Genomic DNA, 15,002 nt, shown 5'->3' on the forward strand with positions numbered 1-15,002 from the left:
AATCATGACCCTTAACCAACTCTAATCAAGTCCCCACATAGGAAGATCCTTTTACACCTAACTTTCCACTCTCAGAGTTCGACTTTGCCTTCCTTTGTCCAAGATGCTGCCAAAGGTAAGGTGCTATTCTCCATTACTGGGATAAGCAATTCAGCTTCACCTTCTCAAAAGCTAATATTGTTGATACTTGAGGAGCTGGTGTTTGACAAATCTCAAGCAGTTCTTTCTTTATAAAAAAAAAAAAAAAAGGATAAGCTCGTGAATTTGATTATTCAGAACGATCAGTTGCAATCTATTTAGAAATATAAAAATAATGCACACCCTCTTTCTTTCTCTCAAAAGTAGTTATGGCCTTATAAACATTTCAAGATCAAAGGCTTCTATAAATGGTAACATACAATATCTACGTAAGTCAGAAAGTATACAAACAGATTTCCATGTTCTCATTGCCAAGTATGGCAGCCATTAGACATCTGTGGCTATTGGGCATTTGACAAGTGCTTAGTCTCAATTGAGATGTGACGTAAGTGTGAAATATACACCAGACTGGATGACTTAGTTAGAAGAAAGAATGTAAAGCATCTAATTAATTTTTATAAGATTACTGAAAAGTAGTATTTTGGATATAATGTAATATTTGCACATAACAATACTTTGGTATAATATATACTATATAAGCATTAAATATATCATATATAATTAAAATTAATTTTAACCATTTCTATTTTTTTAAAATATGACAAATAAGTAATTTAAAATGATGTGTGTGGATTATATCACATTTCTATCAGACAGTACTGCTTTCTCTCTCTAGTTAAAAAGACACACACAAAAAACCAACCTTGGCAACGGGCATTATCACTAGAGAGGCCATGATATATATATATATTTGTCTTAGTTCTTCAACATTAGTTACCTATTTAAGGGTCCTCACTGATATGACCATAGACAATACTTCCAACATGTAAAATATTCTTGGTAAATGGACTTTCCTGTTCTACTGGAAAGCATTAAGGGGAATTACCCGTAAAGGTTGAACATGATTTACAAGTTGTTTTGCTTATGAATTAAATTTTAAAGGAAATTCTTCCACCGCTGGCTTTGCAAGAGATATGTCAAAAAATGGGCAAAACAAGGAAGCCCACACATTAATGTGACCATGTAGTAAAAAGCCAGATAGATTTGTGACTGAACATGTAATTCAATCGTACTGAGAGGCAGATGTAATCTCTAATGTTTCTCTATAGCTGGCTCTTTGGTCTGGAGAATGAGGACTGCCTACTGCCCACATCGGGGACTATAGAGAACATAGGCCTATCCCCCTTCTGTCCTCTGGTCTGCTTAAAAATACCCTAAGTCCGTTGTGTGAGAACACTGGGGTGGTGTGCCATTTCTTCTTGTAAGACACTTCTGAAAGGATGATGCTTACTTTTGACTAGGGTGAGACAGGTATGAGACAGTCTCAGGGCCATTGACTAAAGCTAAACAGGAATGGGGGAAAGACTGGGGCAAAGGTTTTTGACCTGAGGTGAAAGAAGAGAGAAAGGCTAGTTAGCACAAGTGAATAATTAAAACATCTGAGTGCCCGGGAGGAGGGACCTTCATGCTTTACCACCAAGGACAAGAAAACTCCTCTTCATTGCTACTTAATCCTCTGCAACATGAGGGCCAAGACGAAGGACCACGTAGCCTCCTGTTAGGTGACTAAGATACATGCTTCATTCTAATGTGTTTAAGTTTTTGAGTGTCATCCTTCAAAGTCCCTTATTCTCTGAAGTTGTCTTCATGCTGGACATGTTGGAATGGTAGTTGCTAATGTTAAAGTTCTCACACGTTGGTAATGTAATGTTAATAAAGCATTTTTTCAACAGTGTAGGTTGACTTGTAAGCTGTTCTCATCTAGAATTTTTCTTATGTTTGAAACAGAGAAAAAGAACATGTTTGGGGACAACATGATAGGGCGGTCCCAAACTTTGCCTCTTCAACTTTGCCATTTTGGCAGCACTGTGGCTCCTTCCTTGATGAAACTTCCTCAGTGCTGTTTTGTGGTGTAAGAAATCATGAAAAAAGTGCTCTAGCATTTAATAAGCAAATACTTTCCCCTTCCATGGTCCTTCTAGATCACAGAACTTCTGCTTCCTTGACCACCTCATGTCACCATACCACTATTTTCTGAGGAAAAGGGAAAACCTCTTAGGATGGCTTCCAGGAAAATTACTCTTTGTCCCATTTTATGGGCTGAACTGTATCCTTTTCAAATTCATATGTTGAACTGGTAATTCCCTAGTAACTCAGTATGCAATTGCATTTGGAAATAGGAACTTCTTTAAAGAGGTGATTCAGTTAAAATGAGGTCATTATGGAGGGCCTAATCCAACAAGACCAGTTTCCTTCTAAGACGACATTAGGAGAAAGAACCTCACAGAAGGAAGAGCATGTGGAGACACCAATAGGAGATGACGTCCATCTATTAGCCAAGGAGGGTAGCAGCCTCGAGAAAACCAACCCTGCCAACACCTTGATCTTGGACTTCTAACCTCTGTAGTTGTGAGAAAATAAACTTCCTTTGTTCAAACCTTTCAGTCTGTGGTACCTTATTATGGCAGTCCTAGTAAACAAATATATTCAGAATTCTGAAGCAAAAGTTTTGAGGGCCACTTTGATTGGACTTGCTGAGGCCGGGTACTACCCCTGACCACTGTGACCAACAACATTGAGTAATGACTTCACTTGAGTCCCGCAGGGTTTGTCCCTGAATCTGGGGAAGGAGAGGAGCTCTTCTCCAACCAAACCATAGGGCTGAGTCTTGGGTGGGTGGGTGGGTTCTTCCACAGCAAACCTATGGGAATGGACATATTCTACGTATCTACAACATTTTAAAACACAGAGAATGTAACTCCCAGAATGGTGTTCTGTTCAAAAGTCATGTAGATACGATGGCTGGTCAGGAGAGTTTTCCCTCCATCCCTGGGGATCTCTGCGTGGTTCATGGGTTCACTCTGTTGAGTCAACTTTGTGTTCCTGAGACTTGCAACTATTTTTAAAATATAACCTCTCCTTCGATATAGGTCCTCCTTTACTCAAAATCTTACTTTAATCTTACTTTACTCAAAATCTTACTTTAATCTTACTTTAATCCATCCCTCTTAGCACAGCCTGAAGTTACAGCCTAGGACCAGTAGTAAAAAAGGACTCACTAATTGACCGCATCGACTCCACTGGCAAAAGCCAGTTGTGAGGATTTTACTAAGGAGGAAATGGAGATCATATACTGCTCATCATATAAAAAACAATATAATAAAACCTCTTACTGAAGATGGGCCGGCACTCTGCTCCCTTTCTGGGATCTCCCTGTGTGTCCTCCAGCACATGACGGCTCTAGGGCCTGGTCATCATGGCCCCTACTGCTCAGCATCTCTTGCTGGATGTCCGCACAGTTCCCTTCCTCCCTCGGGTCTTTTTGTGATACCCCGTCTTATCTGGGAGGCATTCTTTGAGCACAGCACTCTATCTCTTCCCTACTTAATTGTACGCCATTGAATTTGTACTATATATTTCCTTGCTTCAAGGTTCATCATCTGTCTCCCTCCTTCAGAAGCTCCATGAGGGTGGAAATTTTGTGTGTTCTATTTCCTACTCTATCAATGAAGATGCTGTCTGGAAAATAAAAGTCATGCAGGGAATTTTTGTTTAATGAACACAGTGTTTTTTCTTTCTTTTTTTTTTTTTAAAAAGACATTATTTATTTGTTTGAGAAAGTGAGTGAGAGAGCTTGAGTGGAAGAGACGGGTAGAGAGAGGGGGAGAAGCAGACTCCCTACTGAGCAGGGACCCCCAATGTGGGGCTGGATTCCAGGACCCCGGTATCATGACCTGAGCTGAAGGCAAACACTGAACCGACTGAGCCACTAGGTACTCCAACACATGTGTTTTTTCACTAAAGTTTCTCTTTGGCAACCAGTCACTGTGTCTTTTGCCACTGACACCTTTCCTATATGCTTCTCACACCCCAATGGCATTGAGCTAGAAGTGCTTTAGAAGGCAGCTGTGAAATATATGTGTGTAAATTACAGTCTATGTACTATATTATATTATATCTGTACTATACATACAGCTGACTCTCAATCTACGTGGGGGTTAGGGCCACAAGCCTCCATCCAATTCAAAATCCATGTATAACTTTTGACTCCCCCCAAACTTAACTACTGATAGCCTACTGCTGACCAGAAGCCTTACTGAAAACATAGTCAATTAACATATGTTAACATATGTTTTATATGTTATATAATATATACTGTGTTCTGACAATAAAGTAAGCTAGAGAAAATATTAAGAAAATCACAACAAAGAGAGAATACATTTATAGAACTATAGTATATTTACATAAAAAACTTAGCATGTAAGTGGACCTGCTTAATTCAAACCCATGTTCTTCAGGGTCAACTATCTCTGGATGTTCGTGCGTACATATATGTTCATTCAGACACCCTTATTCTGTGTTCCTCTATCCTGAAGTTCTGCTGGCAGGGAGCAGAGCCATATGATCTTTCCAGGCTTAATGCAAGTCTCCCACTACGTGACCCAGTGAAGCTACTGCTCCCCCAGTGAACAGCACAAACATAAGAACCTAATGTTTTCCTGGTGTCTCCTTCAGTTACTGATCAAAGAGAAGTCATGGCTATCAATGATCATGTTGAGGTGTTTTTTTTTTTTTCTTTTTCCAGACAGAATGTTTGTATTACTGTGAGATTTCTTTTGTATTTTGAATTCATTTGCTTTCTTGAATCTTTAAAAAAAGAAAGAAAGAAAGAAAGAAAGAACACTTCCTTTTGCCCCTTGTGTAAGACTCAATTATTTTTTTTAACATGGCCATACAGCTTACATTATCTGACCTCCATCTATGTCATCAATCATTTTCCCCCTCACATTCTTTCTTTTTTTTTTTTTTTTTTTTTTTTTGCCATACATGTTGGCTTTCTTCTTCCTCCAGTGCCCCCTGCTCCTTCCACCCTCTCAGAGCACACCACAGAATTTGAAGGTGAGGACGAGCACTCATGCTTACCTTGGTGCTTAAAGTCCAAATGCTTAAGCTGCCCCACACAACACCAATACTCAGGCAGGAAAAGGGGCTGACGCAGAATTAACTTCGCAAAAAACATTTGGGGTTCATTCAATATAGGAAGAAGATGGAAAAATCATGAATTTCATGACACTCTCTTGGTACTGAGGCCAGATTCTAGGCTTGATAGAAAGAGGGAACTGGGAAGTTCAAGTAAGCATGAGGATGCAAAGCAAGGTCTTCCAGACAGAGTCTTCTGATGAGACAGTTGGACACTCTGACAGAGTCTGAGGATGAGAAAGTCGTGGTTTCACCTGCTACTATCCCACCAGCATATAAGAAGAATGCCAGCATTACAAGTACTGGTACCTATAAGAGCCCCTTCCTCTGCGTTGGATGGTAAAGGCAGCTCACCACCTTGAGCATATCCACCTCTTGGTCCTCAAGACCACAGCTTCTCCTCTTACACTATCAGAGAGCCAAGGTTATTCAGCAGAAGCCACTCCTCTGACACATAGGTCTTTTCCTATGTACTTTGCTTTGGCTCTGATTCTCAGCCTGTGCTCATTAACCCTTCCATGGGCTTTTAAACTCCAGGAACACAGTGATGATGTTTCTCTTGTTTACAACTCTGTCTCCAGTGGCTAACCTAACACCTCATACATAATAATTAGTCCTTAAATCTATATATCAATCTTTTATAGAGGTAATTTTAAACAATGAATAAAACCTATGAAAGGGAGAAAATGTGACACATGGCTTCCCAGAGTTTATGTACATGTAAGGCATCTTTAACTACTGGGGTCAGACACCATGACAGATGTCAGAGAAGATATGCACATTTCCATTTGTGATAAACCACTGCTATAATGTCAGTAGCATCAGAAATCATACACTAAACTAAAACAACAACTCCTTCTTTGGCATACATAATTTGCTGTCACTTCAGTCAAAATTTCTCTACCTATGACAATAGCCAATATCTAAGGCTCATTAAGGTTAAGGACCTTGACCAAATTGACATGGCTGGTTAAGGTGCCTCAGTTGGGATTTAAGTACAGTGTCCTCTTCGTGGCATAAAAATGGCAGCTTCTGTTTGTATTTCCACCCCAGGGTAATTCTGTTTTATCCAAAATAGAGTATCACCAAAGAGTAGTAGACTTAATATCAGACTTCGTGTGTGTGTGCATGTGTGTGTGTGTGTATGTGTGTGTGGGGAAAGAGAGAGAGAGAGAGAGAGACTTTGGACAAGCTTTAGTATGTCTCTGGGTATCAGTTTCCTCATCGGAAAAATGAAGAGGTTGGCTTCCAAGGCTGCTTAATCTCTGACAGCCTCTAGGTCTGCAAATCTAAGTCCAAATTAATATAGCACCGAGAGCACAAGTGATTTCTAATTGCTGAAGTATGACAATTTAAAATAGGAAGGCAAAATGGTCTACGTAATTAGTTCTGACATATGCCTCCCTTTAGGACAAAGGTCAGTCATTTCAATTTCCTCTGTCTAGCTTGCTCCATCCCCAAAATGGGGATCACACTCTTGATACCTCCCTTCTTTTCATGAATCTTTTGTCCAGATTCATAAGGACCTTATTTCCCCGAAGGAAGTGGCTCACATGTTGGAGGTACATTAATTCTTTTGGGCCAGTAGGGCACCATTTACTTAATTTGATTTCAAAGTGACAGCCATGTACCCTATTTTCCTCGGTAAACTCACGCCTTCAGTTTGAAATGCAGGAATGCTATTTAGAAGAAAGAATATCAATAATCACAGACTCTCTGAAGATATGCTGATAACTTTTTTCCCCCAGGTTTTTTTTCTCTTTAAAATATCATGCAGTTATTTACAACTGGCATTTAATCTCCCTTTATGTATCATTTACCAGATGGGAGACATAACACAAGCTGGGAAAATTGTGAGGTTTTACAAAAGTTAATTCTCGGAAGGACTGACTCAGACTCATCTATTAGAGTCTTTATTAGGAGATACACAACATAATTCAAAAATCTTCACTGCCAACCTGTTCTTCAGTAGCGAGAAGGCGGAAATCGGGCACTGCCACTTAAGTATGCCACTTAGAGCTATGACTTTTGCAAAACGCATTCAAGTCAAGAATATCAGTTTAGGGCAAACTACCTGCAAGGCTCTGTGTTAAGGGATATGAAGATGCCTTAAAAAGGTGTACAGCTTAGAAGGATGGAAAATCTGCAATGTCCCCCTACCTCCAATAGGAATCTTATTAGTGGTTCAAAGAGCTGTGGGAAATTCAGAGCAGGGGCAGAAATGATAGAAAAATAGTAGCATTTTAGTGGGTCTTCACTCCACTGAAATAAAATATTCCCATTCAAATATGAAGGGGAAAAAAATCTGTCTTGGATTTTGCTCCCACAGCTTGATAGAAGGAGACCTTAACTATGGACAGGACAGTATGCCCCCATTCACCTCCCCAGATAGTGTCAATGAGACAGATTGTATGGTAACCGGAATTACTATAGATCTTGGCACTGATGAATCACTGCTCCTTTCCTTTCAAAGTTTAACTTCTCCAACTAGGGTCCCATTCAGGACTGCAAAATCTAGAGGAGAAATGGAATCTCTAGGTGCTTTCCAATTTGGGCACAGACCCTTGTGTGGAAAATAGCAATTTCCTTTTCCTTCTCCTTGCCTGCTTGATATTTTAGCCTCTTGATGTAGAGAGTGGAAGGAGAATGGATGCCAAAATGAAGACTTGGACCATTTCAAGTCTTAGAAGACTATGACTTTTCAGAAGCAATCTTATAAAGCAAATAACTAAAGTGTTAGAAAAAGAGTAAGAAAAATAGTTTAAAAATTGTTAAGAAGTAGGCTGAGTATGTTATATGTCAGATAATGCCACATGATTTTCCAAAATAGTTCTACCTACTTGTTGCCCAGCTGTATAGTGTAAAATTCCTGTTCTGAATCCTTGCCTACATTTGTTAGTATCTAAGTTTAAAATTTTTGCTTATCTGTTGTGCGTAAAATGGTTTCCTAGTATAGTTTAATTTGCATTTTTCTGATTATAAATGAGATTATAATCACATGCTTATTTGCCTGATTTTTTTTTTACCTTTTTTCCCTTATTGATGAGTAAAAATTCTTTCTATACTTATGATTCCAATTCTTTGTGTGTTAAATGTGTTGCTAGTTTCCTTCTATAATCTGTGGTTTCTCTTTTTACTTCCTTTATAATGAGTGTTGATAAACTAGAATTCTCAAATTAATAAAGCTAAATTAATCAATTTTATCTGCTGTATTTGGGGTTTGTTATAACTTGTTTAAAAAACAAAACAAAACAAAACTTTCTTATCCTGAGGTCATAAAGATATCCTCCTAGATTGTCTTCTTAGAAGTTACTGAGAATTGAAATTTTTATTCAAGACTGCTCTTTCACTGCGGAGATGTCATTAGGAATGGGTCACAATCATGATGGTTAAGAGCTGGAGGAAAAAGCAAGGGAAGAACTTTGAAGTAATGGTTTCGAAGAATCTTGGGAGTATAAACTGTCGATGTTTTCCTTCTAAGAGTTGTTGGGTAGATGGGAAAATTCCTGTAATAAACTAGCAAACCATTCACTTGGGCAAGACAGTCCTGAAAGACTGAAGAAATGCTATGAAGATGGTGGAACTGAAAGTCATGATAATAATGGCAATGGGAGTGATCTCATTCTCACTGTCTAGCCAGAGTAGGGAGGTAGAAGACTTCACTCCTAAATGTATTTCCGGACTGTCTATTCTGTGCCTTTGGTTATTTGTCTGTGCTTGCTCCAATACCATCGTTTCTTAAATAGTATTCTGTAAGTCAGAATATGTGGGAAGATAGCCTCTCTTGCCTTTTTGTTTTTAAATCAGTTTCTTTAATATTTATGACTCTTTCCATATCAATTTAGAATTACTTTCCCAAATTCCTTACATATATACATATGTACATACTTGGAACCTGTCAAAATTTTGATTACAATTGTAGGGAGCTACTGATATATTGTGGCAGAAATGATTATAATATTCGGTCTTCTAAACACATTACACTCAGTATAAAGAAAAACTTTGCTTCTTTCTATGGATCACTCAGAATTTTATCTGACTGCTAAAACTGGGTATTTTCTATATATATTTAGTCTGTGAGTGAATACTACCTAGAGGTAGATAGTACAATTTCTCGTATTCCTCTTTTTAGACTGTGGACATAGGAAATTATATGTCTCAACTTCTTTAATATAGAAACAGAAAATCATGAAGCCCATAAGCTTGGATTTAGCTTTAGCTCTTCAAAATCATGCTGCAGCCACAGACCACAGGTCTTCAATTAGTAATGGTCTGCAAAGAATCTGGGCAGGATAAGAAACTGTTGACTCAGGGATACTGATGAGATGAGGCTCTGAACTATAAAAGCAGTTGGAACTGGACAGAGAAAGATGAAGCTGGGAACATTTGTCTTAGGTATACCAGAGCATGAAGGGTGTTCAGTATCAGGGTGAAAGCCTTTTCATGTCAGATTTTCAGTTCTTGTCATAAATTCCTGAATCTTGGTATATAAAATTCACTTGTACAGAAGGTGGGTGAATTTTCATGTTATTGGGAGAATATCAAAATTCTTTGTTTCTGTGTTTTTCTTAAGGCATATTTATAATAACTGGCTTTAACTGTCATTTAAAAAATGAACTGGAAATTAAAGGTCACTGTCTTGAACAACAAGCAAGTCAAGAAAGAGATCACAAGGGATATTAGAAAAATATCTTGAGACAAATAATGAAAACACAATATATTGAAATATCCAATATCTAGCAAAGCAGTACTAATGGAGAAGTTCAGAGCAATAAATGCCTACATTAAAAACGAAGCAAAATCTCAAATCAGTAACCTCGTTTTCTGCCTCAAAGAGCTAGAAAGAGGACAAACTAAGCCCAAAGTTAGCAAAAGAAAGGAAATTACAAAGATTAGAGCAGAAATAAGTGATAAAAAATTGAAAAACATAAAAAATCAATAAAACTAAAAGTCATCTTTTTAAAAAGATTAATAAATTGGCAAACCCTTAGCTAGACTAACAGAAGAAAAAAGAAGACCCAGATTGTAAAAATTAGAAAAGAAAGAAGAGAAATTACAACTAATGCCACAAAGATAAAAGAGCTCACAACAGACAACTATGAACAATTATATGTCAACAACCTAGATAATGCAGAAGAAATAAACAAGTTCTTAGTGACATACAACCTACCAAGACTAAGTCATGAAAAAATGGCAAATCTGAACACATCTACAGCTAGTATCAAGACTGAAACTAGACAGCTTTGCTAGTAAATTCTACCAAATACTTAATGAAGAATTAGTAGTGTGAATTCTTCTCAAGCTCTTCTAAAAACCTGAATAAGGGCAAACACTTTCAAACTCATTTCATGAGATCCGCACTACTGATACCAAAGCAGCAAGGGTACAACACAAGAAAGAAAACACAGGCCAATACACTGCTAAATGTCAATATAAACATCCTCAATGAAGTACTAAAAAACTGAATCCCACAGCACACAAAAAGGATCATATACCATAAGTGGGATTTACCCCAGGGCTTCAAGGATAGTTCAACATATGAAAATCAATATGACAGACTACATCCATAGAACCGAGGCTAAAAATCACATGATTATCTCAACAGATGCAGAAAAAGCATTTGACAAAATTCAGTTCCTTTTCATGTTAAAAACTCTCTGCAAACTAGAAATAGAAGGAAAGCACTTCAAAATAGTAAAGACCAAATGAATATATAAAGCTATAGTTAATATGACAGTTAATAGTGAAAAACTGAAAGCTTTTTCTCTAAGATCAGAAACAAGTCAAGGATGCCAATGTTCACCACTTCTATTTATTCACTATACTGCTCAAAGTCCTAGCCAGAGCAGTAAGTTAAGAAAAAAGAAATAAGAGGTGTCCAAATTAGACAGGAAAAAGCAGAATTGTCCCTGTTAACAGATGGTATTATCCCATACCCAGAAAATTCTAAAGACTCCATCAAAAAACTGATCAAACCAATAAACAAATTCAATAAAGCTACAGGATACAAAATCAACATACAAACACTAGTTGTATTTCTGTACACAAACAATGAACTATTTGAAAAGGAAATGAGGAAAACAATCCCATTTACATGCACCAGAAAGAATAAAACACTTAGGGATAAACATAACAACGGAGTGTGAAATACTTGTATACTGAAAACTATGAAATATTGATTAAAAAATTAAATAAGCTAGAAATGTAAAAGACACCCATGTTCATGGATTAGAGGACTTCATAGGTTTACATGTTGGGCATAACCCAAAGCAGTCAACAGAGTCAATGCAATCCCTACCAAAATTCCAATGGCATTTCAAAAACAAAAATAGAAATAACAATTGTATAATTCATATTGAATCGAAAAAGACAACAAATAACTGAAAAAAAATCCTGAGAAAGAAGATCAACGCTGGAAGCATCACACTTTCAGATTTAAAATACAACACAAACCTGCAAAACCCCCCTGATATGGGGTCTAAAATATACAAGGAACTCCTATGACTCAATAGCAAACAAACAAAAAAGCAAAACAAAACAAAAAGCCCCTAGTAACTCCATTAAAAAATGAGCCAAGGACTTGAATAGACATTTCTCTGAAGAAGATATATAAATAGTCTACAGGTATATGAAAAAAACATTTAATATCACTCATCCACAATGAAATGTGAAAAAAACCACAATGTGATATCAAACTGCGCTCATTACAGTGGCCACTAGCAAAACCCAGAAAATAACAAGTGGTGGGAAGGATGTCGAGAAATTAGAACTCTGTGCACTGTTGGTGGGAATGTATGAAAATGTAGGACTATGACAAATGGTATGGAGGTTTCTCAGAAAATTAAAAACCAGATTACCACATGATCCTGCAATTCTGGGTCTATATTCAAATGAACTGAAAACAGGATATTGAAGGGATATTGGCATACATGTTTTCATCAGCATTCATTTCATAGCTACTATACTATTCATAGTAGCTAAGAGGTGGAAGCCACCTAAATGTACACTGACAGATGAATGGTTCAAGACATTGTAGGTATACACACAGTGGAGTATTACTCAGCCTTGAAAAAGGAAATCCTGTCATGTGTTACAGCACGAATGAACTTTGTGGACATTATGCTAAGTGAAATAAGTCACGAAATGATAAATACTAAATCATTTCACTTATATAAAGTATTTAAAGTATTCAAAGTTTTGGAAACAGAAAGGAGAATGGTAGTTGTCAAGGAAAGGGGATAGGGAGAAAAGACAAGGCATTCAACAGGCAGGGAGTTTTATTTTGTAAGATTAAAAAAAAAGCGATCTTTCACTTAATTCAGCAATTTCATTTAATTCAGCTCTTTGATTGTGTGAACTGCTGAGCGTGTCCAGAATAGTGCCTTATGCTAGGTGCACAATTAACGCTTAACTTGAGTTCATCTTAATTACATGCACTGCCAAAATGGAAGATGAAATTAATTTAGGAATCTGTAGACTAGAGCAATGTTTCTCAGCATTTGAAAATGCATTGCCTATTTTGGTCAAACCCCAAATACCTCACTTTATTTTGGTATTATGTGGAATTTCAAAATAAATGATACAGCATGAATTAAAAATATCTATAAAATGGTGATGTTTAAATGTCTTGTCACACTAGACCTGTGCACACTCTCGGTGAAACACTCGGTGAAACACTCCCCAAGCTGGTATAGTCTCAGGCTTGGAATTGCTGCTGGCATCTAAAGCAAAGATGGGAAATAAAGCTACATAAGCCGTTGTTTTCTTCTTTTTAATTCATGGCAGGCATAGACCATGTCACTTTCTTTTCCACTGAGCCAGACATAGTATTTGAATTCTTCTCAACACAGCCCTCTACACAGAGCTACACTGATGAATTGGACGTGGCATGTAAGATGAGTTCAACTTTCCATTCTTGGTTTAGGATGTCATTTCCAGGTACCTGAATTTAGGTATAAGGTTCTGTCAATCAAAATCAGGTGCATACCAAGAGAGCACACAGCACAGTCAGACTCTGAATGAAGGAGCTACTACCCAAACTGTGTCTTCTCTGGGCACTTCGAAGTCTACCTGGTCCCAGCATCTGCATATAAAAGAACATGAATATTCTAGACTTCGGAAATATCTTTAAAAGACTTCGGAAATATCTTTAAAAGATAAGAGAATGATATTTGGAGGACATGCACACCACAATACGAACTCTTTAACACTTACTATATATACCCGTATATTATAAAATGTGAAGAACAAACAACGGGGTCTGTTTTCAGCCTTGAATCTCTCCCAAAATTGTAGTGCAGTTGCTGACCCCGAGGGAAAGCTTGTGGAACTGCGTCATTGCGCATGCGCTCCACCATGCCTCTGTGCCAAAGGCCCAGGGGACTGAACATCTGCTTCCTACTTCAGGGCTGAAAAGTTTTTTTTTGTTTTTAATCCTTGCTAGGAAGAAGCACTTCTATCTTTTGCATCTGGGAACACTTTGTCTGTGGTCTAACAATGGCATTTTTCTGATCTGTATTAATAGCAAGGTTTTTAAAAGCCACTGCGCTGGGTCTGTGTGTATGTGGGGGTCGGGTGGCGGCGGCGCTAGGCTGAGAAGGGCCAAACACAGGGGGGAAAACAACACATTACAACTCCTTTTTCGAATTCAACAAATGTTACTGAGCAACCACTGTGCGTGAGGCACTCCTTAGGCTCTAGCCATGAAAGAGCAAATGAAGCAAATTTCCTGTCCTTTGTGTTCTTGACATTTTTGTTTGAAGAGATAAGAATGAAGGAGTAAGTTAAAACAGACCACGTGTTTATGGGGAAGGAGTATGATTTAGAAAAATAAAACGCTGCAAGAAGAGAGCTAATATCCAGCTGGGGATTCTTATTTGTTATTTGTTATCTCAGGTCCCAGAGTGCACCAGTGAGCTGGGGCCTGAAGGGAGTGAGGGTAGAGGAAGAGCTTCCCAAGCAGAGGCCACGGGCCAGAGCAAGTTTAGCTTGTTTGAGGACGGCTAGGAGGCCGTGTGGCCAGGGAATGGAGTGAAGGGAGAGAGGGGGAATGGAGGTCCTGGCGTTAGAGACGGGCAGAGCTGTTGACCTGTAGGCCATTCTAACATCTCCGTTTTCTCTGAGAGGGTTGAGAAGGTTTTTCGTGTTTGAGGAGAGGAATAGCATGGCTGTAGTTCTCTGTGAAAAGGATCCCTCTGGCTGTGATCTCCATGCCTCATCCTGCCACGCAAGGCCCTTAACTGACATTGGACTCCACTGGGCTGGCCCAAGTTGCCCTTTGGGAGCTTTTCTGGGTTTATTTGGGCGGTATGCAGGGATACTGGGAATGAGATCCAGCTGGTGCGCTCTGACAGTGAACTTCTCACTCTACTGTGAGGGGAGACATTTGTGTTTCCCAAGAAATCAGAATAGACACCATAGGCCACTCAGGAACGCAAAAGGAGGCTGCTTAACGCCATCGCTGAATCATCAGATCCCATGTATCTACCAACTTGTGGGAGGTACGGACGACACTCCAGAGCACTCTCCTTCTGTTATCTCTCCTTGGCTCTAGCCATTTCTGGCAGCAAGGACGTCCCTTGAAAGTCTAGCCGTCTGGGCAGCTGCCCTGAACAGAGGTCCGCGTTGAATGGCACTTCGCGTGGCCCAGCAACCAGCTGCCCTACAAACGTTAACAAGGTCTGTGGGCCCTGACTTAGCCTGCAGTGTCTTGAGAGGCTCTGGCCCGTTCAGTGTCAGTGAGACAAAATCTGCCCAGTCAGTTTGGAAAAAACACTTCCCCCTGCTTGAGGTTGGCTTTCTTGTGAGAAATAATCTCTACTCTGTTGGTCATTGAAGGTCCGCTTTCTGGGAGAGGTCAGCAACTCTATCTTCTCTTGAAATCT

Source organism: Mustela putorius, unplaced genomic scaffold, assembly GCF_011764305.1.
Source record: "Mustela putorius furo isolate JIRA1106 unplaced genomic scaffold, ASM1176430v1.1 tig00001059_pilon_pilon_pilon, whole genome shotgun sequence".
NCBI classification, from domain to species: Eukaryota; Metazoa; Chordata; class Mammalia; order Carnivora; family Mustelidae; genus Mustela; species Mustela putorius.